General features: G+C 42.3%; 1 long non-coding RNA gene across 1 annotated transcript in view; it reads left to right on the top strand.

The window, feature by feature from the left end:
• The first annotated feature begins 10,461 nt into the window (after positions 1 to 10,461).
• The window catches only part of LOC121485208, a 33,756-nt gene continuing 17,616 nt past the window's right edge, over positions 10,462 to 26,601 (top strand). The window contains exons 1-2 of the long non-coding RNA XR_005986233.1: positions 10,462 to 10,653; positions 26,172 to 26,252. This is a non-coding gene — a long non-coding RNA (uncharacterized LOC121485208). The remainder of the gene's footprint in view (positions 10,654 to 26,171; positions 26,253 to 26,601) is intronic.

Raw genomic sequence — 26,601 nt, 5'->3', positions numbered from 1 at the left:
ACCCCTCCATCCCCTCACATAGACTGTGCCTCCTCAGCTCAGTTGTTACTTCTAAGGGCAGCCTCCTCTGACCCACAAACCAGATCAGATCTCTCGGACGTTTGCTCCCTCTCCTCTGTAGCTCTTAACTAGAGTTTGTAATCCTATATTTGATTTGTATCTACATCCCCCTTGAGAAGATAAGGCCACAGAAGGCAGAAATTTTGCCTTTACCCACCATGGTGGTCCCCAGCACCCTGTACAACACCTGGTCCATGGTAGGGACTCAATAAATATTTGTTGAATGAGTGAATGAACTATGATTCACTTCATTATGTGTCAAGCTTTTGAGAGCCTGACTTTAGCAACCTCATTGCTCTGTGATGGCAAGTAAAACACTTTGCGGGGCCAGTCACTAATCAGCTCTCATTGCACCTGTGAGCACCACAATATTTCTCCTTGTGGGTTTGATACCCCAACCCCATATTTTATTCAAGTATTTCGTTCAGGGTGGTAAAAAACACTGTTACTGGCTTATGGGCAGTTAAACCTGGCTCTGGAGGAAGGGGTCATGTTACGACACTGCAGATAAGTGAGCATATCAGTGCCAGGCAGGGAGGAGGGTGTGAGAACACCCAGCTCCTGCTTGGGGACATTTTACCTCCTCCCTTCAGCTGTGTGGATTGTGGAAGGTTTGAAGAAGGGGTAGACAGTCTCAGAACCAAATGACAGGTATTCCTATGAGTTCCAAGTCATAATGTGGCTCTTTGCGGGGTCGGGGGGTGGGGTCCTCAGAATCGGACTGTGTAGTTGGCATCAAACATGTCCAGGTTTGCTTTGCGGTTTGTCAAGTCATCACACCCTGGGCTATTGGAAGGTGGCAACAATGTTTTTGAACAAAAACTGACAACCAAGCAGCTGTAATGTAGAGGGATGAGGCCTGTTGGAGTCAAAACCATCATCCAGTTCACTGGTGCTCAGTAAAAGTTACCCTTGTTCTTTTTTTTTTTTTTTTTAAAGATTTTATTTATTTATTCACGAGAGACACAGAGAGAGAGAGATGCAGACGCACAGGCAGAGGGAGAAGCAGGATCCATGCAGGGACCCCGATATGGGACTCGATCCTGGGACCCGAGGATCATGTGCTGAACCGAAGGCAGATGCTTAACTGCTGAGCCACCCAGGCATCCCGAATGAAGCCTTGTTGAGTGGAAGAAGCTCCTGAGATGCAAGGTGGAGAAGGTGGAAAGAGCACCAGGCATATTAAGGTAATGACCATGCTACTTGCTGGGGTGGGTGCTGTGCTGAGCACTTTGAACACATTATCTCATTTAATCCCACAATAGCCTATGAGGTTCTTATTATTACTATTTTTCAGATAATGAAACCAAGAGTCATAGTAAAAAAATTTGGCAAAGGTAACACCGTTGAATAACTGACAGTCAGGATTTGAACCAGTTCCGTGTGACTCCACGACAACCCATTTACTACTGGGATACACTGCCCATTGGGGAAGTTGGGCTCAAGCCCAGATTCTTCCATTATGACTGTGTCTTGAAGTGATTGCTTCACTTCTGCAAAAGTTTTATTATCTGTAACACATAAATAATACCTACAGTGAGAATGAGATGAGACAGTGTCCCTCACCAAGACTGGGCTAATCCACCAGCCACTAGCCACATGTGGCTCCTGAACACTTGCAATGTGGCTAGTTTGAATTGACATGTCCTGAAAGTGTGAATATACACTGGATTTTAAATACTTAGCATGAGGGCAGCCCCGGTGGTGCAGCGGTTTAGCGCTGCCTGCAGCGCAGGGTGTGATCCTGGAGACCCTGGATCAAGTCCCACGTCGGGGTCTCTGCATGGAGCTTGCTTCTCCCTCTGCCTGTGTCTCTGCCTCTCATTCTCTCTTTGTGTCTCTATAAATAAATAAATAAAATCTTTAAAAAAATAAATACTTAGCATGAAAAAATAATGCAAGGAATCTCATTAATAGTTTTTCATATGGAATACACGTTGCAATGATAATATATCATGTTAGGGATCCCTGGGTGGCGCAGTGGTTTGGCGCCTGTCTTTGGCCCGGGGCGCGATCCTGGAGACCTGGGATCGAGTCCCGCGTCGGGCTCCCGGTGCATGGAGCCTGCTTCTCCCTCTGCCTGTGTCTCTGCCTCTCTCTCTTTCTCTCTCCTCTGTGTGTGTGTGTGTGTGTGTGTGTGTAACTATCATAAATAAATAAAAAATTTTAAAAAGATAATATATCATGTTAAATAACATATAGTACTAGAATTAATTTCACCTGTTTCTTTTTATTTTTTAATGCGGCTAATGGAAAATTAAAATTGTATATATGACTCACATTATATTTCTATTGGACTTCTCTTCTCCTGAGAGCTATAAAGATGAGTGATTCTTGTTATGGTAATTTCACACAGAACCATTTTCCATTTCACCACTGAGGTCAGCACTTAGAGTTTGACACAGAATGAGTCCCCGTTTTTCTAAATGTGAGTTTTAATTAACTTTAAAAGCTGTGGGTTTTATTTATTTATTTTCTTTGGGTTTAGTTGATACTTAAAAAACAAATATAGGTTTTAATTTCTCTGAATCCGGTTTTTCTGATTCGTGTCTTGTTTTTCAACTAAACAAGGTATTCCAGGGGGGGCGGGAAAGTCCGTATGTCTGGAGAAGTGAACCCACTCAAAGTGGGTATAGATGACAATTCAAAACATTTTGACCCAGATTCTTTTTTCTTTATGGAGAGTAAGCTGCATCTCATAGATCACAAAAATCACTTTTGCCTTTCACCTGGTAGAAATGATCCCTTTTTTTTTCTTTCATTGCTTACCAAACGTTGTATTATACAATTCATCATAATGTATGAATTACTGCAATTGTTTCAAACTACTATCCATGAAAGTGTATCCTTTCAATAAGTGCCTAAATTTCATCTTGTTACTTTTAACCCACCATTCCACTGTAGATAATTTTGGATCCTGATGCTGTCACTGAGCACCATGCCATCCCTTTCAGTTTTGTGTTTGTCTGCAGATTTCATTTTAGACCTTCCATTGTTCACTCAGGTCACTGAGAACATGGCTAAAGACAGAACGAAGTCAACTTAATTATAACCTTCCTAAGGACAGAGGAGCCAAACGTACGTAGCTGAGATAGATGACTGATCTACATTGCACATTGATGTAATATTCCAGGAAAAAGCACCCTATAATGAAAGGATTTTTGTTTTAGTTAGGGTAACACTAGGTGCTGTAAGGCCTATACCCCAACATTTCAGAGGTTTAACACCACAGAAGTTTATTTCTCCCTCAGTACAGTCCAATGCTAGAGTTCCTGCTCAGTGGGTATCTTTTCTTCCTCTGGTGATTCAGTTCCAGGACATTCCTTCCATCACCATCACAATGCTCCACCATCTCCTAGGACTTTGTTATCCTCTGCAGTCAGTCAGCAAAGAGAGCACTTGAGAAAGCACCTACATTTCTTAAACCTGGCTTAAAAGTGGTACACAGTGACTTCTGTTCATATTCAATCAATGCAAATCCTAGGCATAAGGGGAGCTAGAAGTGTAGCAGACAGTTCTCCACCTCTACTACCTTATAGAATGGAAATTATTTCCGTAAGGATAATGCAAAAATGTCTGAATGTATCTTGAGACTTCACTATTTGTCATTGCCTATTGTCACTGCCCCCAAACACATTAACACTTAAAATGCACAGCATAGAATAATCAGAATAATAACAGAAGATTGTGTGATTACTCATGGTTTATAGGAACACTACTCTATTGCCCCAAAGGCAATGGTCATAAAAGCATACCCCCAGGATGCAGTGAATTAGGCATAGAAGGATGAAGGAGAGAGTGGCGAGACCACCATATATTCACCTCTATTCATTCCATTAAGGGAGCAGATGTAGAGAACCCAAGTTACATCAATTTGAGGGAGCCTACAGTCTGGCCTCCTCCTTATCACCCTTGAAGTTGGTAAAAGAGAAGTGAAGTATCAATGGTTTTCCTTTTTTATTTTTGGTGACAACAATCACATAGTTATTCATATTTGTTCTCTCCTGGCCAAAGTTTCTGGATGACTTGCCTGACGAATACCTTAGAAAGATGACTCAACACCTAAATTGTCATAAAAATATGTGCAAAATTATGTGAAATATTAAAGGGTAAGCATGAACAATGACCCTTAAATTTCTTTATATTCCCCACAGTGCTTAGCAGTGCTGTGCCACAGCAGGCAGCTGCTAAATATGTATTGATTTTTGATGGATTGAGGTAGATCCAGAGTTTGTTATGATTATGCCTTACCTGAGTATTCTATTCTAAAATATTTATTTTAATAGTTTTATATATAGTGGAGGCATCAGTTCCCTTCATGGATACTTCTTCCTTTGATGTGAAAGGGTACATTCTATAAAAAGATACTCTAAATTGAGGTTTTCCCATGTCTTTAGTTCTGAATCTGGCAGCTGGTCAAGGAATTAAAACTGTTCCTTATGGGATTAGAACCATAGTAAGTAAAAATATCACAAAATAGCTGAATATGGACACCTTTCTGTTTAAAAGAGTCACTTTTATGCTTATTTATCTTATGTACTTATTTATCTTATTATCTTATGCTCCCTTATCTTATGGAGCAGGGAAGGGGATCAGCATTATGCAATAAATGCCTTGTAAATAGTCTTATAAAGGGGCACCTGGCTGGCTCAGTTGGTGGAGCATGTGACTCTTTGATCTCAGGGTCATGAGTTCAAGCCACATGTTGGGTGTAGTGATTATTTAAATAAATAATAAATAAATAAACTAAAAAAATAGTCATGTAAAAATATATGTCCTAAAAAAAAAAAATGTCCTGCTGTTTTAATTACCTCCTCTCTTTTTTTTTTTTTTTTAATTTTTATTTATTTATGATAGTCACAGAGAGATAGAGAGAGAAGCAGAGACACAGGCAGAGGGAGAAGCAGGCCCCATGCACCGGGAGCCCGACGTGGGCTTCGATCCTGGGTCTCCAGGATCACGCCCTGGGCCAAAGGCAGGCGCCAAACCGCTGCGCCACCCAGGGATCCCAATTACCTCCTCTCTTAAAATGGGAAGATCATTTTCCCTATGACTAAATCCCAGCATCCATACTCACACAAAATGATTGATATATTTAATCACATTAGAAAGAAAGCACTCCTGCATGGCAAAAATGCTATAAGCAAAGTCAAAAGACAACATAAAAGTTGGGGAAATATTTGCAACTTGAATAACTAAAATCTAATTTCCCTTTTATACCGAAGACTCTTAGAAATAAAAACAAGAAACAAAACCCACTAATAACTCTAGAAAAACAAGCAAAGGATATAAAAGACCTTACATAGAAAAGTAATACAAAGGTCCTTACATATAAGAAAAGATGCTCAACCTCGTTCATAAATGTAAGTTAAAATGACACTGAGAACATTTTTCACTAAGAGTTTGGCAAAAATCTGAACCTCTGATGAAACACTGTGTCAGTGAGGATGTGGGGAAACACAGAGGGTAATGTGGGATAACTTCTGAGAGAGCAGTTTGACAATATCCCTCAAAACTGAAAATGCACTTACCTTTATACCCAGAAATTCCACTTCAAGGAATTCATCTCAAAGGTATAACATAGGTGCAAAGTGACACAAATGCTAGGTCATTCATTGCGTTATTGTTTATAATAGCACAAGTACTGGAAACAACCTAAATGTCCACAGATAAGAAGAGTGGATAATTAATTTATGGCTCTTTCATACAGTGAAACATTATCATACTATTAAAAAAAATTTAAAGCTTTTGTTTATTTATTCATGAGAGACACTGAGAAAAAGGCAGAGACATAGGCAGAGGAGCCTGATGTGGGACTCGATCCTATAACCCTGGGATCACAACCCAAGCCAAAGGCAGACACTCAACCATTGAGCAACCCAGGTGCCAAAAAAAGGTTTTTTTTTAGATTTTATTTATTTATTTATGTGAGAGAGAGAGAAAAAGAGAGAGTGTGTGTGCACATGTTGGGAGGGTGGCGGGGGAGTGACAGGAACAAGCCGACACCCAAGTGGAGTGGAGCCTGAAGCGGAGCTTGATTTTGCGACCCTGAGATCACAACCAAGGCTGAAACCAAGAGCCAGACAAAACCTGAGCCACCCAGGGGCTCCAACATTTTTTTTTTTTAAATAAGGAAGCTCTCTGTATGCTGACATGGAAAGATCTTCAACATATATTAGGGAGAAAAGCAAGATGCAAAAACAGTGTGAACGGTATGCTACATTCTGTGCAAAAGAGGAGAGATTATTCCTATGTGCTTATTGGCACATAAAACAACTCAGGGATCAGACTAATAACAGTGAAGGAGGGGTAGATGAGAACCAGTAGCTAAGAGATGCCACAGGCAGGAGACTTTTTGTGAAAATGTTTCGAACATCTCATAATGTTTGAACCTTGGTAATGTATTGCCTATTCAATAAGTTAAAATTTAAAAAGTAGTGAGTCTCAGAGAACTTTTTTTAAAAATCCATTTCCCTAGTATTCTTTTTTTTTTTTTTTTAAAGATTTTTATTTATTTATTCATGAGAGACACAGAGAGAGAGAGAGGCAGAGACACAGGCAGAGGGAGAAATGGGCTCCATGCAGGGAGCCTGACATGGGACTTGACCCTAGGTCCCCAGGATCACACCCTGGGCTGAGGGCAGCACTAAACCACTGAGCCACCAGGCCTGCCCTCAGAGAACTTTGAACGCAGCTTTGGTAGGATGATGATGGCCTTGGGAAATGGGAATTTTCATGGCTAGTGATATAACTGTATGGTCTAGAGGATCTTGTATGGCTCACTGATTGCTTTTTCTGCCCAAGTCTTGTATCCCCAGAGAAACCACCAGCCCTCACCTCTTCTGAGCCCCCACCTTGTCTAACCTACATACTTAGTATGGTTCTCAGGACAACTTGTTGATTAATTAAGCCTCTCAGACTTTTACCTCTTTTCATCATAAGCACTTCTTATGTGTTTTCACTTCTTCCTTTCAAATAAATCAAAATATTAGTATGAAAGGTCAAGTAAGGTAGAAAGTTGCCAGGTAAACTGGGCTTCCTGAGAGTGTGTCTTCAGATTTAAAAAAAAAGACAGTTTCCATCTCATTGATGAAAATGTGCTTGTTTTCTATTTAATCAATTACCTATTGTATGTTGGATGGTATTTTCTGGTTCAAATGGCTGTCTGTATCAAATGCCAACATTTAAAAATCGATTTCCTCTCTATAAAAAATCTATTTCCTCCACTCCTGTTTCAATGTCAACAACTCTATTGTTAGAATCTGTGAGTTGGTGTCTTTCCAGCCAAAGGATAATTCAGCTGAGATGCTCAATTTTATGATTGAAATGTGATCTCACTTCTCCATGTGAGCTGCCTCCTCAAAAATCACTTAGTGGAGAAGAGGCAAAAAGACCTAAGCGCCCAGCGCGTGCTGTGCTGGCTGCTGGCGCTGGCGGGAGGCAGAGACAGCTAAGTCTGAAAGACTCCCGCCAAGGCCGGAGGGGGCTCCCCATCCCCTCCAACAGGTGAAAAATCGTCCTTCACCAGCCTCTGAAGGCAGAGTGGATGCCCCACCCCCACTCCCACCCCAGTATCCGCAGAGAATCATCCTGGGCACAGCGCTCTAGTCCGGTGTTCCAAAGGAGCCCCACAGGACAGCTTACCGCGCTGCCTGCACGCTGCTTCCTGGTCGGGGCGTCTAGGGGAGCAGTGGCCGGCCAGGGGCTGTGGTCTGCACCCCCCCAAGCTGGATGCCAGGGGCCTCGCCCAGACTGCACTTTTCCCTCCCCCAGGACGGAGAGAGTGCAGCTCAGGGCTAGCTCCTTGTGGCTTTCCTACCCTCTTTCCTCCCACCTCTCTCTCTCTCTATCCAAGGAGAGACTCCAGAACACACATGCTTGGACAAGTTATTTGGGAGCAATAAATGAATCTGGCTGGGCCTCAGTTTCCTCTTTTGTATAATACTATCAAACTTTACAACCATTAAAAAAATATTTTATTTATTTATTCATAAGACAGAGAGACAGAGACACAGGCAGAGGGAGAAGCAGGCTCCACGCGGGACTCGATTCCGGGTCTCCAAGATCCCGCCGCGGGCTGAAGGCGGTGCTAAACCGCTGAGCCACCCGGGCTGTCCAAACTTTACAACCTTTAGAAAATGATTTGGTAGTGTCCTATGAAGTTAAATACACACTACTCAATTTGTAAGTATTTCTCTAAGAGAAACTAAAATCTTTGGCCATGGAACACTAACCTACAAATTGTTTTATAGCAGTTTAATTCATAATAGCCAAAGCCTAGAAACAACTGGAACGTTCATCAACAAGTAAACTGAAAACACATTGTGATGTATTCATACAATAGAATACTACTCAGCAATAAAAGGAACAAACTACTGATAATATATATGTGCTTAAGCATGGTCTAATCTCAAAAGGATTATGCTATAAACCAGATTATGATTCCATTTCTATGAAATTCCAGGTAAAAACCAAAGCTAACCTGTGGTACAAGAAATCAGAGCAGTGGTTTCTTTGGATGGTATGGACTGAGAAGTGCAGAGAGAACTTTCTGGAGTGATGGAAATGTTCTGTATTCTGACTTTTTTTTTTCTTTTTAAGATTTTATTTACTTATTCATGAAAGACACACAGAGAGAGAGGCAAAGACACAAGCAGAGGGAGAAGCAGGCTCCATGTAGGGAGCCTGATGCAGACTCTATCCCAGTACTCGATCCTGGGACTCCAGGATCACGCCCTGGGCCACAGGCAGGCGCTAACCTGCTGAGCCAGCCAGGGATCCCATCTGCATTCTGAATGAAGTGAAGGTTACATGAGTACATTTGTCGAAACTCAGAATTATACTTAAATTTTTGTATGTTTTATTTTCCGTAAATGAAACTTCAATTTAAAGTATCTTTGAAAGGGGATCCCTGGGTGGCGCAGCGGTTTGGCGCCTGCCTTTGGCTCAGGGCGCGATCCTGGAGACCTGGGATCGAATCCCACATCGGGCTCCCGGTGCATGGAGCCTGCTTCTCCCTCCGCCTGTGTCTCTGCCTCTCTCTCTCTCTCTCTCTCTCTCTCTCTCTGTGTGACTATCATAAATAAATAAATAAAAAAATTAAAAAAAAAATAAAGTATCTTTGAAAGAAAAAAATTTGAAAAAATAATAGTACCTTATAGGGTTGTTGTAATAAGTAAATGAGTGAATATGTAAAGTGTTTAGAGCAGTGCCTGGTGTATTGGATATTACCATATAAGTATTTATATAGTATTTACAGTATGAACATGTAGTATTTGTATAGCAGTTTTATAGTGTTTGTAATTAATCTGAAATCTGTGGCATTGTGGGACTTATATTTTAGAATACTATCTGTCAGAATTTTCCATAAAGGAGTTCACATTGGATGAGGACTTGCTTTACCCTGTCCTAATCTCCTAGCGAGTTGTGAGGATTAAGTGAGGCCATGTAGCTCTGTACATGTCTATTTGACTAATAATGACATGAATGTGGATTGCTAAATCATCCAATTTAACTTTCTGACATAGTATCTATATCGGAGAAATGGTGCTTGGGGTCCAAATACCAAAGAAACACAGAATGATGCAAGGGACACCACACAGACAGCAATTCTGTGATGTGCCTGAAGACATCACATAAGATGCAGCTGTTTAACCCCCGCCCCCCCTCTGTGAGGCTGTTTGGGGCAAGAGAAAGAGCTTGACTGCCTTTCTGGTTTAAATGTTGGTTCAGTCCTTATTACATGTGGTATTGGGGATGTTAACCTCCCTACGCCTCAGTTTCCTCATCTGTAAAATGGGAATAATACCTTTCTCATGTGGACTTGCAGGACGATTGCACGAGAGAAAGCACGTGTTTCAGGAAGAAAAACTACTGCTGATCTCTGCAGAAGGGGAATGCTGGTGAGGAGAGGGTCTTTGTTGAGCATGCCTCAGGAGCAGGTCTGGGAAGGCAGGACCCTCTGCACTGCTCTGCCTGAGGAAGAGGGAGAGATGCACTAGCCCCGAGGAATATCTTGAAGGGAGTGCCTGGGACTGGGCTGGATTCAGGGCCCTCTCAGAGAGAGCGTGGATGAGGAATACCCAAAAAGTCGACTAAGGCAAGAGATGTCTAACGGAATGAAATACTGCACCCTGCTGTATGTATAAAATTCCCTCTTTCCTTGGTCTCTTCTACAAGCCTTCAAAAAAAAAAAAGACTACAAGAGGATTTTTTTTTTTTTTTTTTTTGAGAAGTGAGAGGAATTGCTAAATCCTGCATCAATCAAGGGTGGCACAGGGAGGTAAGGTAGGCTGCAAATTCCCACATCTGGGTTATCCGTGTGTCCCGCACAGTCCGCAGTGCGGGGTACGTACGTGCTTAACAGATGACAGACATTTGCACGTCGTGTGCACCGCGGGCGGAAGAGCCTGAGCGCAAGCGGCGGGCCGAGGCCGGGCCCCGGCGCAAGTGTCTCTATGACAACGGCGTCTGGGCGCCCCGGAGTGCGCGTGGGGACGCACGTGGCCGGGGCGGGGTGGACCAGCGAAACCTGCCTCTTTGGGGCTCAGATGATTCCCCGCCGCCCTCCAGGTTCGCTTCGCTTCGCTCCAGGTGAGCTTCGCGCCGGTCAGCGGCGCTGCTCGGCGAGCCCCGAGCGGCCTCTCTCAGCTGCCGCGCCGCGCCGCGCCCTCCCGGGCTCTGGCCGCAGGGGCCCGCACCCCGGGCCGGTGGCAGGCCCCGTGCTCCCTGCGGCCTCGCTCGGGACTCTGCCCTCCTGCCCGCCGGCCGCCCGGACTCCCCGCCGAGCGAGCCGCAGAGCGCGCCGGGGACTGCTCCGCGGCCCAGCGCGCTCTCCCCGGGGCCGGCCGGGGTCAAGGTCGCGGCTCCGCTCGCTCGCAGCGCCGCCCCCTGGCGCGGAGCCGGCGGGAACGTGCGGATCTCGCGCAGCCGGTGCCGCCGCCGACGGGGCGGAGACTGGGCGCCCGCGTGGCCCCCGCGGCCGGCGGGGAGGGGCGGGAGCCCCGGGCTGGGTACCCTCCCCCGGCGGGGGGCGCAGGCCGCCGGCTGCCCCGAGGGCCTGAGCTCTGCCTGGTCCGAACGGATCATTTTACGCCGCAGCTCTAAGACGACGCTCCCGAGGTTGCTTGGATTGGAACAGGCATGTGTAAAAACAGGGTCAGAGCCTCCGCGTCCTCGGCTGAGGATGCAGCAGTGGACGGGAGCCAAGCCCTCATGCCGGCGAGGCTGGGCAGGCAGCCTCCCGCTCACCCAGGAAGTCGGGAGCTCCGACCTCTCCCGGTGACCCCATCCCCTCTGCGTCTGCCCTGGCCCTCTGCTCCCCGTGCTGTGAGGGTAGGCATGGACTCCCCTGCTTCTGGCACTCACACCTGCCAAGGGACTTAGGGTTGCCCTCTTGGTCCTCATCCTCCCCTAGTACCCCCACCCCAACCATCCCCTGTCTTCCCGTGACCCAGTCTCCGCTAGACCTTTCCTCAGCTCCACCCCTGACGCTTGACCCTCGCCACAGCTGAAGCTCCCTTAACTCCTTCAGCAGTGAGCCCCCACGCTCATTCTCATCCGTGTTTCCCTGTCTGCACAACCTTGTGGCTGTTTTTGGCTCCCTTTACCCCTAAATCACCACAATCCATCCTTAACAAGGACTCCAAATACTGCCCTTCCTTGCTGTCATGGTCTCTGACTCAGTCCCCAACGCCTTCTCGAATCTGGGATCATTGGCCCAGTCCAGCACAGAAGTTTCTCATGACTGGGCCTGATGGAGTTTGTGTGACCTGCTGGTGTCCGCACTTGAGACTCCAGCTTCTGCCCTGCCTTGGACCTCACTCCCAGCCTGTACCCTCACTTGTGCTCACAGAACTGTTGGTGAATCCAGACGCCTGACAGAAACCCCTCTTCCGGTCCAGTAGGCCTGTGGGGGTTCAAAGAGCAGATTCAGGTTCCTGCTTCTTCTGCCCAAAAGAACAGAGCCCCATTCCTGAATCTCACCTGCTCTTGCAGGTCCTTGTCCTCCAAGGACTTCCTAGGATGATGGAGGAGAGAAGCTTGCCTCATCCTTTCCTCTGCACACCCTGGGTGGCTGTTTGAGCAGCAGAACATTTCCACCAAAAATTGGTAAAGGAAGCAAGAGCTGGTTTAATCCTCAGAATCCTGGCTGCTTCTGTTTCCTGGAGTTCATTATGGCAATGTTGTCACTTTCTGAGCACCTACTCACTGTGTTAGTGGACCCCCAGAAAGGAAGATCATCACCCTATTGCCTGGCTTAGCTAAATCCTACTCCTTCCATCATGACTCAAGACCCAGGTAGCCAAGGGCTTAATTAAGAGCCCACCTATATCACTTTCCATAGTTTTCTGTTGTCACTGTCTCCAGTAAGAGACAGTGATGTTTACTCAGTCCCTATGATCAGCCCTGGTGTACCCCAGCACACCTAGACCAGACAGCCAGTCGCATGCCAAGAGAGGATGGAATCCCCTTTCCAGGCGTACTCAGGATGTGTGCTGTGGATGAGTGCCCAAGAAGATATGTGCATGCAGGTCCCTCATGCCCCATAAGGCCATAAAAAACTATTCTTGGCCCATTACTGAGGACACACTGTGTCCTGTGTCCAGATGAGAATAGGAGTCCATCCTTTCAGGGATACACACTAAAATAGTGTTTCTCATTTTCCCAGATTTTTTTGCACCAGGAAAAAGCACTGATAAATAGGGTTCAACAGGGGCTTGCTAACTTTTTACTTTGCCCAGTTCATTGACAGTAAGTACCATCTACTATCACCATCATTTCATTTATAAATGAATTTTAATTCCAATAATATGGGAATGACATTGATGCATTACTAACAGATTTTGCTTTTTAAGAAGTTTTTGTTTTGAAGTGATTGCAAACTTACAGAGAAATTGCAAGAATAGTACAATGAACTCTTATATACCCTTCCCTCAGATTTACGAAGTACTAACATTTTGCCATATTTGGTTTATTGTTCTCTCTCTTTCGCTCTCTCTCTTTACACACACACACACACACACACACACACACACACACACACACACGGAAAGAATTCATTACCTAAACCATTTGAAAGTAAGTTGTAGACATGGCACCTCTTAACCCTGAAATAGAGTAGTACTATTATCAAAATTGGGAAATTTAACATCTTTTTTTTTTTTAAGATTTTATTTATTTATGAGAGAGAGAGAGGGAGAGGCAGAGACACAGCCAGAGGGAGAAGCAGGCTCCATACAGGGAGCTGGATGTGGGACTAGATCCCGGGACTCCAGGATCATGCCTTCAGCCAAAGGCAGGCGCTAAACCACTGAGCCACCCAGGGATCCCCAGAAATTTAACATCTTTGATACAATGCTCTAATCTGATCTATGTACCTTCTTCAGATTTTGCCAGGTTATTTTGCCAATAATGTTCCCTCCCCCCCGCTGCTGCAACTCCCTCCTCCTCCCCAACTCCTTTCTTTTCCCTCTCTTCTCTCTCTTCTCCTCCCTCTTCCCCTCCTCCTAATAGCTATTGTTTTTTCTGATCCAGGATCCCATCCAGGATCACATATTGCGTTTAGCTGTCATGTCTCTTTAGTCTCCTTCAATCTGGAACAATTTGTCTGCCTTTGTCTTTCATGACATTGACTTTTTCTTTTTTTTAAGTACAGGCCAGTTATTATGTAGAATGTCCTCAGTTGGAGTTTGGCTGTTTCCTCATGATTGTATTCAGGCCATGCATTTTTGCCAAGAATACCACAGAAGTGATGTGTCCTTTCTCAGTATATCACATCAAGAGGCACATGACATTGGTTTGTCCTATTTTGAGAAATGTTAATTTTGATCACTTGGTGAGAATGGTGGCGACTGTGTCTCCCTACTGTTAAATTACTATTTTCCCCTTGGAATTGGTAAGTAATTTGTCAGGTGAATTAGCAAGTCTTTTAAATGAAATTAAATCAGCTTTTTGGAAAACTCATTCCATAGCCCCTATTTCCCTCATTTGCTCTTGCCTGTTGAAAACATCTTCAAATCAGCAGCGATCCATACGGTGGCTCTTAAAAATCACTGCACAGGGATGCAAGCAAATTAGTCATTTATCTAATAAATACTTGAGTACTCTATAAGCCATGTACATCAGAGGAAAGGATGGTTTACAATCAGGATCAATAAATAATACAATCAAGTATGGTATACCTCTTTTATGGAAGGCCTCTGAACCTAAGTTTGGATTTGCAGCAAACTTGCTGCAAACACAGGGAACAGAGGAGCAAGCTGAATAACACAATGAGGTAACAATCACTAAATCCGGAATGTGGAGCATTCTGTAAGAAAGCCAGTGTGCAGTCTTCAAAAGGATGATGTCTTGGGAAAAGAAAGGAGTGACTAACCTGGATTAAATGGTGCAACAGTTCATGAGATTTGATTGAATCTGATTTTTAAAAAACCTGTAATTGGAGACAATTGAAGAAATTTTCATATAGACCAATATTAGATGATACTATGGAATTCTTGTTGGTTTTCTAAGGCATGATAATGGCTTTGTAGTTTTATAAGGGAATGCCCTTATTTTAGAAGATGAATGCTAATGTATTTAGAGGTGAAGTGGCATGATGTTGGCAATTTACTTTCAGAAGCTTTAGCAAGGGGTGCCTGGCTGGCTCGGTCAGAAGAACATGTGATTCTAGATCTCACAGTTGTGGGTTCAAGCCTCATGTTGGGTGTAGCGATTACTCAAATAAAACTTAAAAACAAAAGGCTCAGCAAAAATTCATTCATGTATATACAGAGAGAAAGAGCAAAGTGGTAAAATGTTAAAAATTGTTGAAGCTTGCTAAAGAGTATAGGGATGCTCATATTACTATTCGTTCCATTTTTCTGTGGTTTTGGATTTTTGAGAATCAAAAATTTGAAGATAAAATATATAGGTATAGTCGTGATTAATAAAAATAGAACTCCCTTTAAACTGTTGCTGTATTTTTACGGCGCCTAAAAATCAGACATGGTTGAGGGTCTGTTCTTGACTTTGGCCCAGGTGATGATCTCAGGCTCCTGGGATCGAGCCCCAAAGGAGACTCCATGCTCAACGGTGAGTCTGCTTGTCTCCCTCTCCCTCTGTCTCTTCCCCTACCTCCACTCACACACGCACTTGCTCTCTCTCTAAAATGAATAAGTCTTTTTAAAAAGTGTTATTGGATTTACAGTATTTTTTTTATTACTGTGAGTTTTCTCCTCACTGTTATATGTGGAGAAGTTCCTCAATTCTTTTTATATTTGAAAAGGCTCCTAATTTAGCCTTTCTGGAAAGTATCTGGGTAATAAATGAGACACCTTACAAACTTCATATCAACTTTGATTTGAGTATTTACCTAAGAAATAATCATGTACTCTGTAAAGATTCAGCAACAGAGTTGTTCATCCCAGTGTAATATTACATCAATGAAGAAGTTGTGTATAATTTAAATTCTCAACTCTTTATTGTTGGTTAAATGAACTATGGCCCAATCACCTAAAGAAAGGAATATGGAACAGGCATCAAAAATGTGAGATCAACCATTTGTTCACAATTGTTGAGGCTGGGTGACCTGTTATTTTTCCTTACATAAAAATTGCAGAACAATATTTAGCAAGTGAAAAGATATTGGCACAATGTATTTGGCTTATGAAAAAAATGGTTATGTACTGTGTAATTCTACTTTTGTTTGCTTGTTTTTTTTTAAGACTGGAAAAATATACATCCAAGTGCTCAGTTTTTATTCGCTCTTATTTCAACTTTCTAAAATTTATAAAGCGAGCATGAATTACTTTTATGTTAAGAAAGAATGATCAAAATGATGTTTGAAAAAATGTTAGTGAATTACTGAATGTTTTCTTCTGCTTAGTATGAAGGAGCCCCAGTTGGGGTGGGGTGGGGGGTGTCCCTGGAGCCAGAGGTGGGACCATCCCCGGCCACAAGGTGGCAGTGCTGCTCGCTGAGGGCCCCTCCTTCCGCAGAGCACCCTGGGCTGCACCCCACCGCCACCCCCGTGTCCAAAGCCACCCCCCACCGTACCCCACACTTATCCTGAAAACACAGGAGCGCCCCTGAAAAAAGAAAGACAACCTGGTGTGTAGGAGGGCTCCTCCCCTCTCTGCACCTGGGCTAGAGGGTGCAAATAGTGCCCGCTGCGGAGATGGCAAGTGGGGAAAGGTTCCTTTCCCTGGGGATACAGGGTTGGGGAAGCTTTCCCCGCAGTTGTCTAGTTTCTAGATGTGGCAGGGCCGCCAGATTGAGAGAGAGAGAGAGAGAGAGAGAGAAGGGAGAGAGAGAATGTGTTAAGAATGTATTCTGCATGTTTTACTGATTGTGTCATTTTTCTTGTTTGTGTGTGTGTATGTTAATATTTAGAACATGTTCTTTTATTTCAAAACAACAATATGGATAGAATGTTGAAGAAAACATAATATTTACTTCATACCCAATTCTCTGCATATTTTCTTCTGCTTTTAAGTCCACACATTGTTCATCATATTGGAAGTCCTTGCTATACAATGCTTTATACAGATATAATTTCAGCAAATAACCCAATATGAGGTGTATTGAATAATGGTATCATTTTGTGTTATGCTCTCTGGGCTTATAAAATTGTTTCTCAATTAAGAAAATGTTTAATAATTTATAAAAGTGGACATTGGCATGTTTTAAAATAATTCATCTAGTTGCTTAAAGTATAAAAATTAATGTTTTTAGTGTATTCAGAGTTCTGCAACCATCCCCACGATCAATTTTAGCAGTCATTATGCTGCTGTGTCCATTAACACTCACTCTCTATTTTCCCCCACATCCCTTCCTCAAGACCTCAGCAAGCACTAGCTTGCTGTCTCTATATATTTGCCTGTTCCAGACATTTCATTTAAATGGAATCATACAACATATGCTCTTTAGTGACTGATTTGGCAAGATTCAAGATTCATCCATGTTGTCACATGTACCAGTAATTAAGTCCTTTTTATTGGCGAATAATATTCCATTATATGGAATTTTACTTGTCCATCAAATGATGAGTATTTGGGTTGTTTCCATTTTTTGACTATTATGAATAGCCAAACATTTATTGTTATCTCTCTTTTTGGTCATAATCATCCTACTAGGGGTGAAGCAGTTATCTCTTTGTGGTTTGATTGGCATTTCTGTGATGGCTAGGGGCCATTTGCATATCTTCTTTGGTGAAATGGCTATTCAGATCTTTTGCTCATTCTTTAGTGGGATTATTTGTCATTTTATTTACTTATTTTTAAATATTTTATTCATTTATTCATGAGAGACACAGAGAGAGAGGCAGAGACACAGGCAGAGGGAGAAGCAGGCTCCATGCAGGGAGCCCGATGCAGGACTTGATCCCAGGTTTCCAGAATCACACCCCGGGCCCAAGGCGGCACTACACAGCTGAGCCACCCGGGCTGCCCTATTTGTCATTTTATTTATTTATTTATTTATTTATTTATTTATTTATTTATTTAAGATGGGGGCGAGAGAGGGGCAGTGACACAGGCCAAGGGAGAAGCAGGCTCCACACAGGGATTCTGACATGGGACTCGATCCTGGGCCCCCAGGATTACACCCCGGGCCGAAGGCGGCGCTAAACTGTTAAGCCACCGGGGCTGCTCCCTATTTGTCATTTTAATACTGAATTGTTAAGGGTTCTTTATATATCCTAGATACATGCCCCTTTTCAGACACCTGATTTGCAAATATTTTATGTCATTCTGTTGTTTTTTTACTTTCCTGATGGTGTTCTTTGAAGCACAGAAGTTTGTAATTTTTTTTTTTTAGAAGTTTGTAATTTTGGTGAAGTTCAGTTTATCTATTGTTTTCTTCTTCTTTTTTTTTTTTTTTTTTTTTATTGTTTTCTTCTGTTGTGTTTTCTCCACTCCAAGGTCACAGAGATTTATGCCTGTATTTTATTCCTGTATTTCTTACAAGAAATATATGGTGTTTAAAAGGTGTGAAGTAGGAGTCTACTTCATTCTTTTGAAACTGGATTTCCAGTTGTCCCAACACCATTTGTTGAAAAGACTGTTCTTCCCTCCATTGAATTGTCTTAGCACCCTTGTTGAAAATCAACTGATCATAAATGTAAAGGTTTATTTCTGGATTCTTGGTTCTATCTATTGCTCTATGTCTATCCTTATGCCAGTACCACCTTGTCTTGATTACTATGAAGTTATAGTAAGTTTTGAAATCATAAAACATGAGTCTTCCAACTTTGTTATTTTTCAAGATTGTTTTGACAACACTGAGTCCCTGGAATTTCCATATGAATCTTAGAATCAGACTGTCAATTTTTTAAAAAATTCCAGCTAGAATTTTGATGTTGGTTATGTTGAATCTGTAGATTAATTTGAAGAGTATTGGCATCTTAACTATATTAAATCTTCTGATCCATGAACATAGGACGCCTTCTATTAATTAAGTGCATGTCTGATTTTTTATTTTTACTAAGCAAGAAGCTAAATTATCAGATGATTCTAGATCAGTTTCAAACATTTAGGTACCTTGAATAAAGCCTACTAAGCAGATGGGTGTCATTTGGCACAGCTTGAGGATAACAGGCTCTGCCTGTGTGGAACAGTTGGGTAGAATAATTTAGGGTTACTTATAACAAACTGCTGGTTTTCTACTTTAAGAAAGCTTGGGCAAAACTTCTCCTCTGGACTTGCTCTTCTTGTAAAAAAGGAAACAAAGATGATTACCTTAGTCATTTCAGTAAAAATCGTTAAATGAATTTTTAAAAATACAATATAAAAGACAAAAGATTTGAGACACCTGGGTGGCTCAGCAGTTGGGCGGCTGCCTTTGGCTTAGGGGTCCGGGATCGAGTCCCGCATCTGGCTCCTACAGAGAGCCTGCTTCTCCCTCTGCCTATGTCTCTGCCTCTCTCTCTCTCTCTCTCTCTCTCTCTCTCTGTGAGACTATCATAAATAAATAAACTTAAAAAAAATTAAAAAAAAAAAAAGAAGGTGTACAGGGGCGCCTGGGTGGCTCAGTTGGTTAAGCATCTGACTTCGGCTCAGGTCATGATCTCAGGCATCAAGCCCCACGTAGGACTGAACAGGGAGCCTGTTTGTCCCTCTCTCTGTGCTCCTCCCCCTGCTGATGCTTTCTCTCTCTCTCTCTCTCTCAAATAAATAAATCTTAAAAAAAGAAGATATATAAAAGTTTCTAATAAACAAATGCAGATATGTTCAATATCATTATTCAGCATTAGCCAACATGCAAATTAAGACCATGATAACATACGCACCCACCAGCATGGCTAAAACTTAAAAGACTGACAATATCAAGTACTGGTGAAGATATGAATCACTTAGAACTCTCTTTCACTGCTGGTAGTAGTATTAAATGGTACAACTTTGGAAAACAGATCAGTCTTTCCTTCTTTCCTTCCTTCCTTTCTAAAAAAATTTTTAAGTAATCTCTACACCCAACATGGGAATGAAATCACAATCTTAAGATCAAGACTTTCATGCTTCTCCGACTGAGCCAATCTCCCCAGATCAGTAGTTCTATACCCAAGAGAAATGAAAATATATATCCACAGAAATATTTGTACATGAATGTTTATAGCAGTTATATTTGCAATAAGCACAAATCAGATACAACCCAATTTCCATTGACCAGAGAATGAGTAAATAAATTGTGGCATATTCAATACAATTGAAGACAACTCAATTATTTATTTTTTTAAAGATTTTATTTATTCATGAGAGACATAGAGAGAGAGGCAGAGACACAGACAGAGGGAGAAACAGGCTCCATGCAGGAATCCAGATGTGGGACTCGATCCTGGGACTCTGGGATCACACCCTGAGCCAAAGGCAGATGCTCAACCGCTGAGCCACCCAGGCATCCTGACAAGTCAATAATTTAAAGGAACAAATTGCTAATACACACAACATATGTGAATCTTAAAAATATTACACTGAGTGAAAGAAGCCAGACACAAAAGAAAACATATTGGATGATTTCATTTATATGAAATTCTGGAACAATCAAAACTAAGCTATCATTACTGCAGATCATTGGTCTCCTAGGGACAAAAGGGGAGGGAAGACCAAATGCAAAGAGGCTTAAAGGAACTTTCTGAGGTGATAGAAATGTTCCATCTTCAGTGGAGTGGTCGTTATATGTGTGTATTACCTTTGGAAAAGCTCATCAAGCTGCTTTTAATGTACTTGATGTACATTAAAATTAATATACTTGAAATGGATACATCGTATTATATGTAAATCTTACCTCAATAAAGTTGGTCAAAAAATAAGCCTACACTCTGTAGTTGGCTATCACAAGAGCTTCAGGTATCTCTATATCTTATCTGCATCAGGCACTTCACTGGTTATCATAATGAATATTAGAAATGGGTTTTCATTAAAAACTTATAAAGACTTCATCAAGACCATAAAGACTTATGATCAATAATTTAATACATGCCTCTCTTTGTACTGTTATGAGGATCAGATGTGATAACATATATGCAAGTACAGCTTTGATGGGCTTTATAAATTAAGTCTTGGCTTGTAAGTCAGAGATCCCCTGGGCTTCCAGGTTTCCATCCTCCTTCCAATCCTGACCTAAAAGCCTGAGAAGTTGCTCTGGCTATCCCCTGCCAGGGTCTTGGCTTGCTTACAGTCACCTCCTGAGGGCTCTGATCCCTTGGATCATGGTGGGGAAGCCATTAGGATCTGCCTTGCCTTTGAGTGCCTGGATGGAATTGGAGTTGACCTTACCCTCTTAACCCTTACCTGTGGCCCAAGATGCTTTTTGCTTTGACTGGCCTGAGAGTTTGGAAGCAGTCGAGAGCTGCACAGCAGTCACAGAAACCTTGTTATGGACTGGATATTTGTGTATCCCCTCAAATTCATATGTTGAAGTCCTAACTCCAGAATGGGATGGTATTTGGAAGTGGAGCCTTTGGGAAGCAATTAGATTTAGAGGAGGCCATGAAGGTGGAGACCTCCATAAGGGAATTAGTGCCTTTGAAAAGAGACAAAGAGACCAGAGTGTGCTCACTGTCCCTCCCCCAACCACCACCACCAGGGGAGGACCTGGCAAGAAGGTAACTTTCTGCAAACCAGGAATAGGACCCTCACCAAGAACTTAGCTGTACTGGCAACCTGACCTTAGACTGCCCAGCCTCCCAAACTGAGAGAGATACCTGTTGTTTAAGCCACACAGTCTATTGTAATTTGTTAAAACAGCCTGAACAGACTAAGGCAAACCTTATCCTGCCAAATAGGAGATGAACTGTGACCCTTCCTCTAAAAGTCTCCTGAACTACATTATGTCTTCTAAATTTAGAAGAATTCCTCCTGAATATTCCAAAGCCACCATACTGTTCTGTACTCATTTTCAAAATCCCATGCATCCTTTTCAGGCCCTGTAACTGACCCTGCTTCTTTTTTTTTTTTTTTTTTTTTAAGTTCTTTATTTGACTGAGAGAGAGCACAAGCAGGGGAGTAGTAGAGGGAGAAGCAAGCTCCCCACTACGCAGGGAGCCCTGAGCTGAGCTCAATCCCAGGACCCTGGGATCATGATCTGAGCCGTAAGCAGATGCTTAACGGACTGAACCACACAGGTGCCCCTGACCCTCCTGCCTTTAAGTGACCTCTTACACACACTCAAGTGTTCCTCTGACCTTACCCAGGGCCCCTGAGGCTTCACATGGTCATCCAGGCTGACTCTGCTTGACTCCTTGCTTTTCCCTTAAACTTTGAGCATAGAGACCTGGGACTTTCCAGATTCAGCTGCTGGAGCATGAAGCATGACCCCCTGCTCAGGACATGGGTTCTCCAAACCTTAGAAGCCACCCACCCAGAATGTCCAGGCCCTTGGGGGCTCATACTCTGGTGTCTCTCCTTAGGTATAAATAAAACAGTGTCCTAAATAATTGCACATCTTGTCCTTAGCCTTTTTTCCCCTGACCCTGTAAATTAGAACTATGCAGAACCACTACCATGAGTAGCGGTTGGGAGTGGTTGGGCTTTCCTGTTCTTTCCCACCAGGAGAGCAGAACTGAAGATCCCCTACAACAGAAAGTCCTGTGAGCTGCCTGGTAAATGCATGGGCTGCCCACTGCAACCTCACCTCACGTGATGTGGGCTCTGTAGACCAGAGCCGAGGAAAGTTAGAAGCTGCTCAAACCCAGGGATAAACACAGTTGACTGTCCTTCCACAACTTTTTTTAGGCATATGAAAATATATGGACCTGTTTATGAGTGTGTGTTGGGGTGGTGATATTTTTTCTGTTAAACAGACTGGGATAATATTCTTTCAATTCAACAAGTACTTGTTGATTATCTACTATATGCTAGACACTTTTAGATCACTGAAAATAATTCTGCAACTGGCAGTTTTTGCTTAAAAGCATAAAATCTTTCCATGTCAATACATAATGATCTGTCATTATTTTTTTCATCATTGTAAAACTTTAGCACACTTAGCACTTTAATGCATTTTATGCTCTGATAAATACAGAATTGATCGATGTACTTCTAGCTATTTTTATCACCATTATTGGGTGGGATGCAATGAACAGATTTCCTAAGGTTGGGGAATTAGGCAAAAGCAGGATTATGAATTTAAGTCATAGAATCTTTCTCCCTTGTGGGTTAAAATATTTTTCAGTCTTACTTTCTACTATGGATCTGTAAAAAGAATTAGATTAGCACAACTATTTTTGATCTACATATTTGCAATAGCTGATACTAAAAGGAATTTGTTGGGTTTGGGAGACAGCATGTGGGGGGCGAGATAGGGCTGGAGAAGTAACGTAGAATCCGAGTGCCTAAGGCATTGGAGGACACACAGAGAGCCATAGAAGTCAACGTAGGGTTTTAAGCAGGAGCAAGACTGGAATTCTATTTTTTCCCATTTTATTGAGATATAATTGATATATAACATGGTATTATGTTTAAGGTATACAACATAATGATTTGATATAAGTATACATTGTGAAATGATTACCATGTTAAGTTTAGTTAACATCCATCACCTCACATTGTTAAAACTTTTTTTTTTTTTTAAGTAAGCTCCATGCCCAATGTGAGGCTTGAACTCATGACACTGAGATCAAGAGACACATGTTCTAGTGCCAGAGCCAACCAGGGGCCTCTTGTGATAGGAACTTTCAAGATCTACTCTCTTAACAACTTTCAAATATACAACACAGTATTGTTTGTTTTTTTTTTTTTTACAACACAGTATTGTTAACTGTAGTCACCATGCTGTACCTTATATCTCCACAACATAATTATAATATAACTGGACATTTGTATTGTTTGATCCCCTTTCCCCATTTCCCCCACTCCCTACCCACTGGCTCTGGGAACCACCAATCTGTTCTCTATTTCTATGAGTTTGTTTTTTTAGATTCCACATATAAGTGAGATGATCCAGTTTTCGTCTTTCTTTCTGACTTATTTCACTTAGCATAACACCCTCAAGGTCGATCCATGTAAATGGCAAGATTTCCTTCTTTTTTGTGATTAATATTCCACTGTATATATAAATACCACCGTTTTTTATCCATTCATCTGTTGATGGACATTTAGGTTATTTCTTTGTCTTGGCTATTGTAAATAACATTGCAGTGAAAATGGGGGCATAGGGGCACCTGGGTGGCTCAGTCAGTTAAGCATCCAACTCTTGATTTCAGCTCAGGTCATGATCTCAGGGTCCTGGGATCAAGCTCCACATCAGGATCCATACTCATCAGGGAGTTTGCTTCAGGATTCTTTTCCTCTCTCTCTTTCTCTCATAAATAAATAAATATTTTTTTAAAAAATAAAATGGGGATATAGTGATTCTGTTTCCTTTGGACATACACCCAGATATGGAATTGTTGGATCATAGGATAGTTCTATTTTTAATTTTTTGAGGAAACTCCATACTGCTTTCCATAGTGGCTGCACCAGTTTGCATTCCCACCAACAGGACAAGAGGGTTCCCTTTGCTCCATATCCTCTCCCACATTTGTTATCTCTTATCTTTTGAATGACAGCTGCTCTAATAGGTGTGAGATATCTTATTTTGGTTTTGATTTGCGTTTCCCTGTTGGGTGCTCACTTTTCATTTACCTGTGGACATTTGTATGTCTTCTTTGGAAAAATATCTACTCAGCTCCTCTGCCCATTTTATGATCAGATTGTGTATTATTTGCTATTAAATTGTATTTGTTTATATATTTTGGATATTAATCCCTTATCATATATATGATTGCCAATATTTCCTCCCATTCCATAGGTAGCCTTTTATTTTGTGGGTGGTTTCCTTTGCTGTGTAGAGACCTTTTTGATGTAGCCCCACCTATCTATTTTTGCTTTTGTTGCTTTTGCTTTTGGTGTCATATTCAAAAAATCATCACCAAGATTGATGTCAAGGAGCTTGCTGCCAATGTTTTCTTCCAGGAGTTTTATGGTTTCAGTTCTTATGTCCAAGTCTTTAATCCATTTTGAGTTGATTTTTGTGTATAGGTGTAAGAGAGTGATCCAATTTCATTCTTTGGAATATGGCTGTCCAGTTTTCCCAACAGCATTTTTTGAAGAGACTATCCTTTCCTCATTGTGTATTCTTGGCTTCTTTGTCATAAATTAATTGACTATATGTGCATAGGTTTATTTGTGGGCTTTCTATTCTGTTCCACTGATCTGTGTGTCTGTTTTTATGTCAATACCAGACGTTTTGATTGCTATCACTTTGTAATATAGTTTAAAAATCAGGAAGTGTGATGCTTCCAGCTTTGTTCTTTCTCAAGATTCTTTGGCTATTTGGGGTCTTTTGTGGTTCCATACAAACTTTAGGATTGTTTATTCTATTTCCATGAAAAATGCCATTGTAATTTTGATAGAGATTGCGTTGAATCTGTAGATTGCTTTGAGATCTGTCATTATTTTTGACAGCTGCGTGGCAGGTACCCCATAGCGTGGCAGCATCATAACTCTGCAATTTCTTTAGCTAGTTCCCTAATTTTAGACATTCAGATTGCCTCCATATACTTTTCTATTATAAATAATACAACAGTGGATGCCGTTGTCAAATTACTTTGTGCATATTTGTGAATATTTCTGATAGACCCCTATGAGGAAGATTACTTAATTAAAGAGAATGTGCTGAATATTTCTTTTTTTAAAAGAAGATTTTATTTATTCATGAGAGACACACAGAGAGAGGCAGAGACATAGACAGAAGGGAGAAGCAGTTTCCCTGCAAGGAGCCTGATATGGAACTCGACCCCAGGATTCCGGGATCACGATCTGAGCCAAAGGCAGATGCTCAACCACTTGACCCTCCGAGATGCCCCATGTGCTGAATATTTCTAATTGTTGTTCCCAGGTAACAAGATTGTGTCCATTTATTCTCCCACCACTTATGTGTGAGAGGGCTCTGCTCCTTGTGGTCTCTAGGTAATATTATCAAGCTGATAGGTGAAAATGGGCAACAACCTTGTCAATAGGAATCAACCTCAGCCATTAATACTGACTGAGCAGCTTATGACCCTCAGCACAGGGCATCTCTAGGCTACAAATTAAGAGAGGTCAAGCTCTGGGCACCTGGGTGGCTCAGTTGGTTAAGCATCTGCCTTTGGCTCAGGTCATGATCTCAGGATTCTGGGATCAAGCCCCACGTTGAGCTCCCTGCTCAGCGGGGAGTCCGCTTCTCCCTCTCCTTCTACCCCTATCCCCAAACTTGTGCTCTGTCTTTTTCTCTCTCAAATAAATAAAATTTTTTAAACATTTATTTTTATTTTTTTAAGATTTTATTTATTTATTCATGAGAGACAGAGAGAGAGAGAGAGAGGCAGAGACACAGGCAGAGGGAGAAGCAAGCTCCATGCAGGGAGCCTGATGTGGGACTTGATCCCGGGTCTCCAGGATCAGCCCTGGGCCGAAGGCAGGCGCTCAACCACTGAGCCACCCAGGGATCCCCAATAATTTTTTTTTTAAGAGAGAGAAATCAAGCCCTAGCCAGTCCCATGGGTGAGCTTCAGCTATTACTAACACTTGCTCAGATTGTGTTCTTTTATGCCCACGGTCTCTTTTCTTCTTTACCACCGCTCTCTAAGATAAATGTCATTATCTCATTTACAGAAGGAGAGACACGCAAAGAGGCCGGTTTCTCAAGATCATAAAGGTAACAGGTAACGGACGGTGAAGGAAAGAACAGTGAGGGTAAGGACACTGTTAACCCGGGGGGCTGGGGTCCTGACCTGGTCTCAAGGCCAGAACCAGATGAATTACGTGGTCTGGAATGGTGCTCAGTGCTTTTCCATGGGCAGCCGCGTGTGCGATATGTTATGCCCGCACTCGTCCTGGCTGGGCATGAGGTGGAGGCTACAGGTATGGAGAGAGGTGCCCCCTGGTTCTGGAAGCTCAGAAGGATCGAGGGAGGAGTGGAGAGCACTGTTAGCCTGGTGATGGGCAGGGTCGGGGGAGGAAGGTGGTGGCGGGTAGTTATGAATGGACCATATGTGTGGCAACCTTGTCCTTGTCCAGGAGCTAATTAGAAACCTCTTCTATC

Source organism: Vulpes lagopus, chromosome 2 (assembly GCF_018345385.1).
Source record: "Vulpes lagopus strain Blue_001 chromosome 2, ASM1834538v1, whole genome shotgun sequence".
NCBI lineage: Eukaryota > Metazoa > Chordata > Mammalia > Carnivora > Canidae > Vulpes > Vulpes lagopus.
Note: the sequence above shows the minus strand (reverse complement) of the source record. Positions and strands in the feature narration are given on the sequence as shown.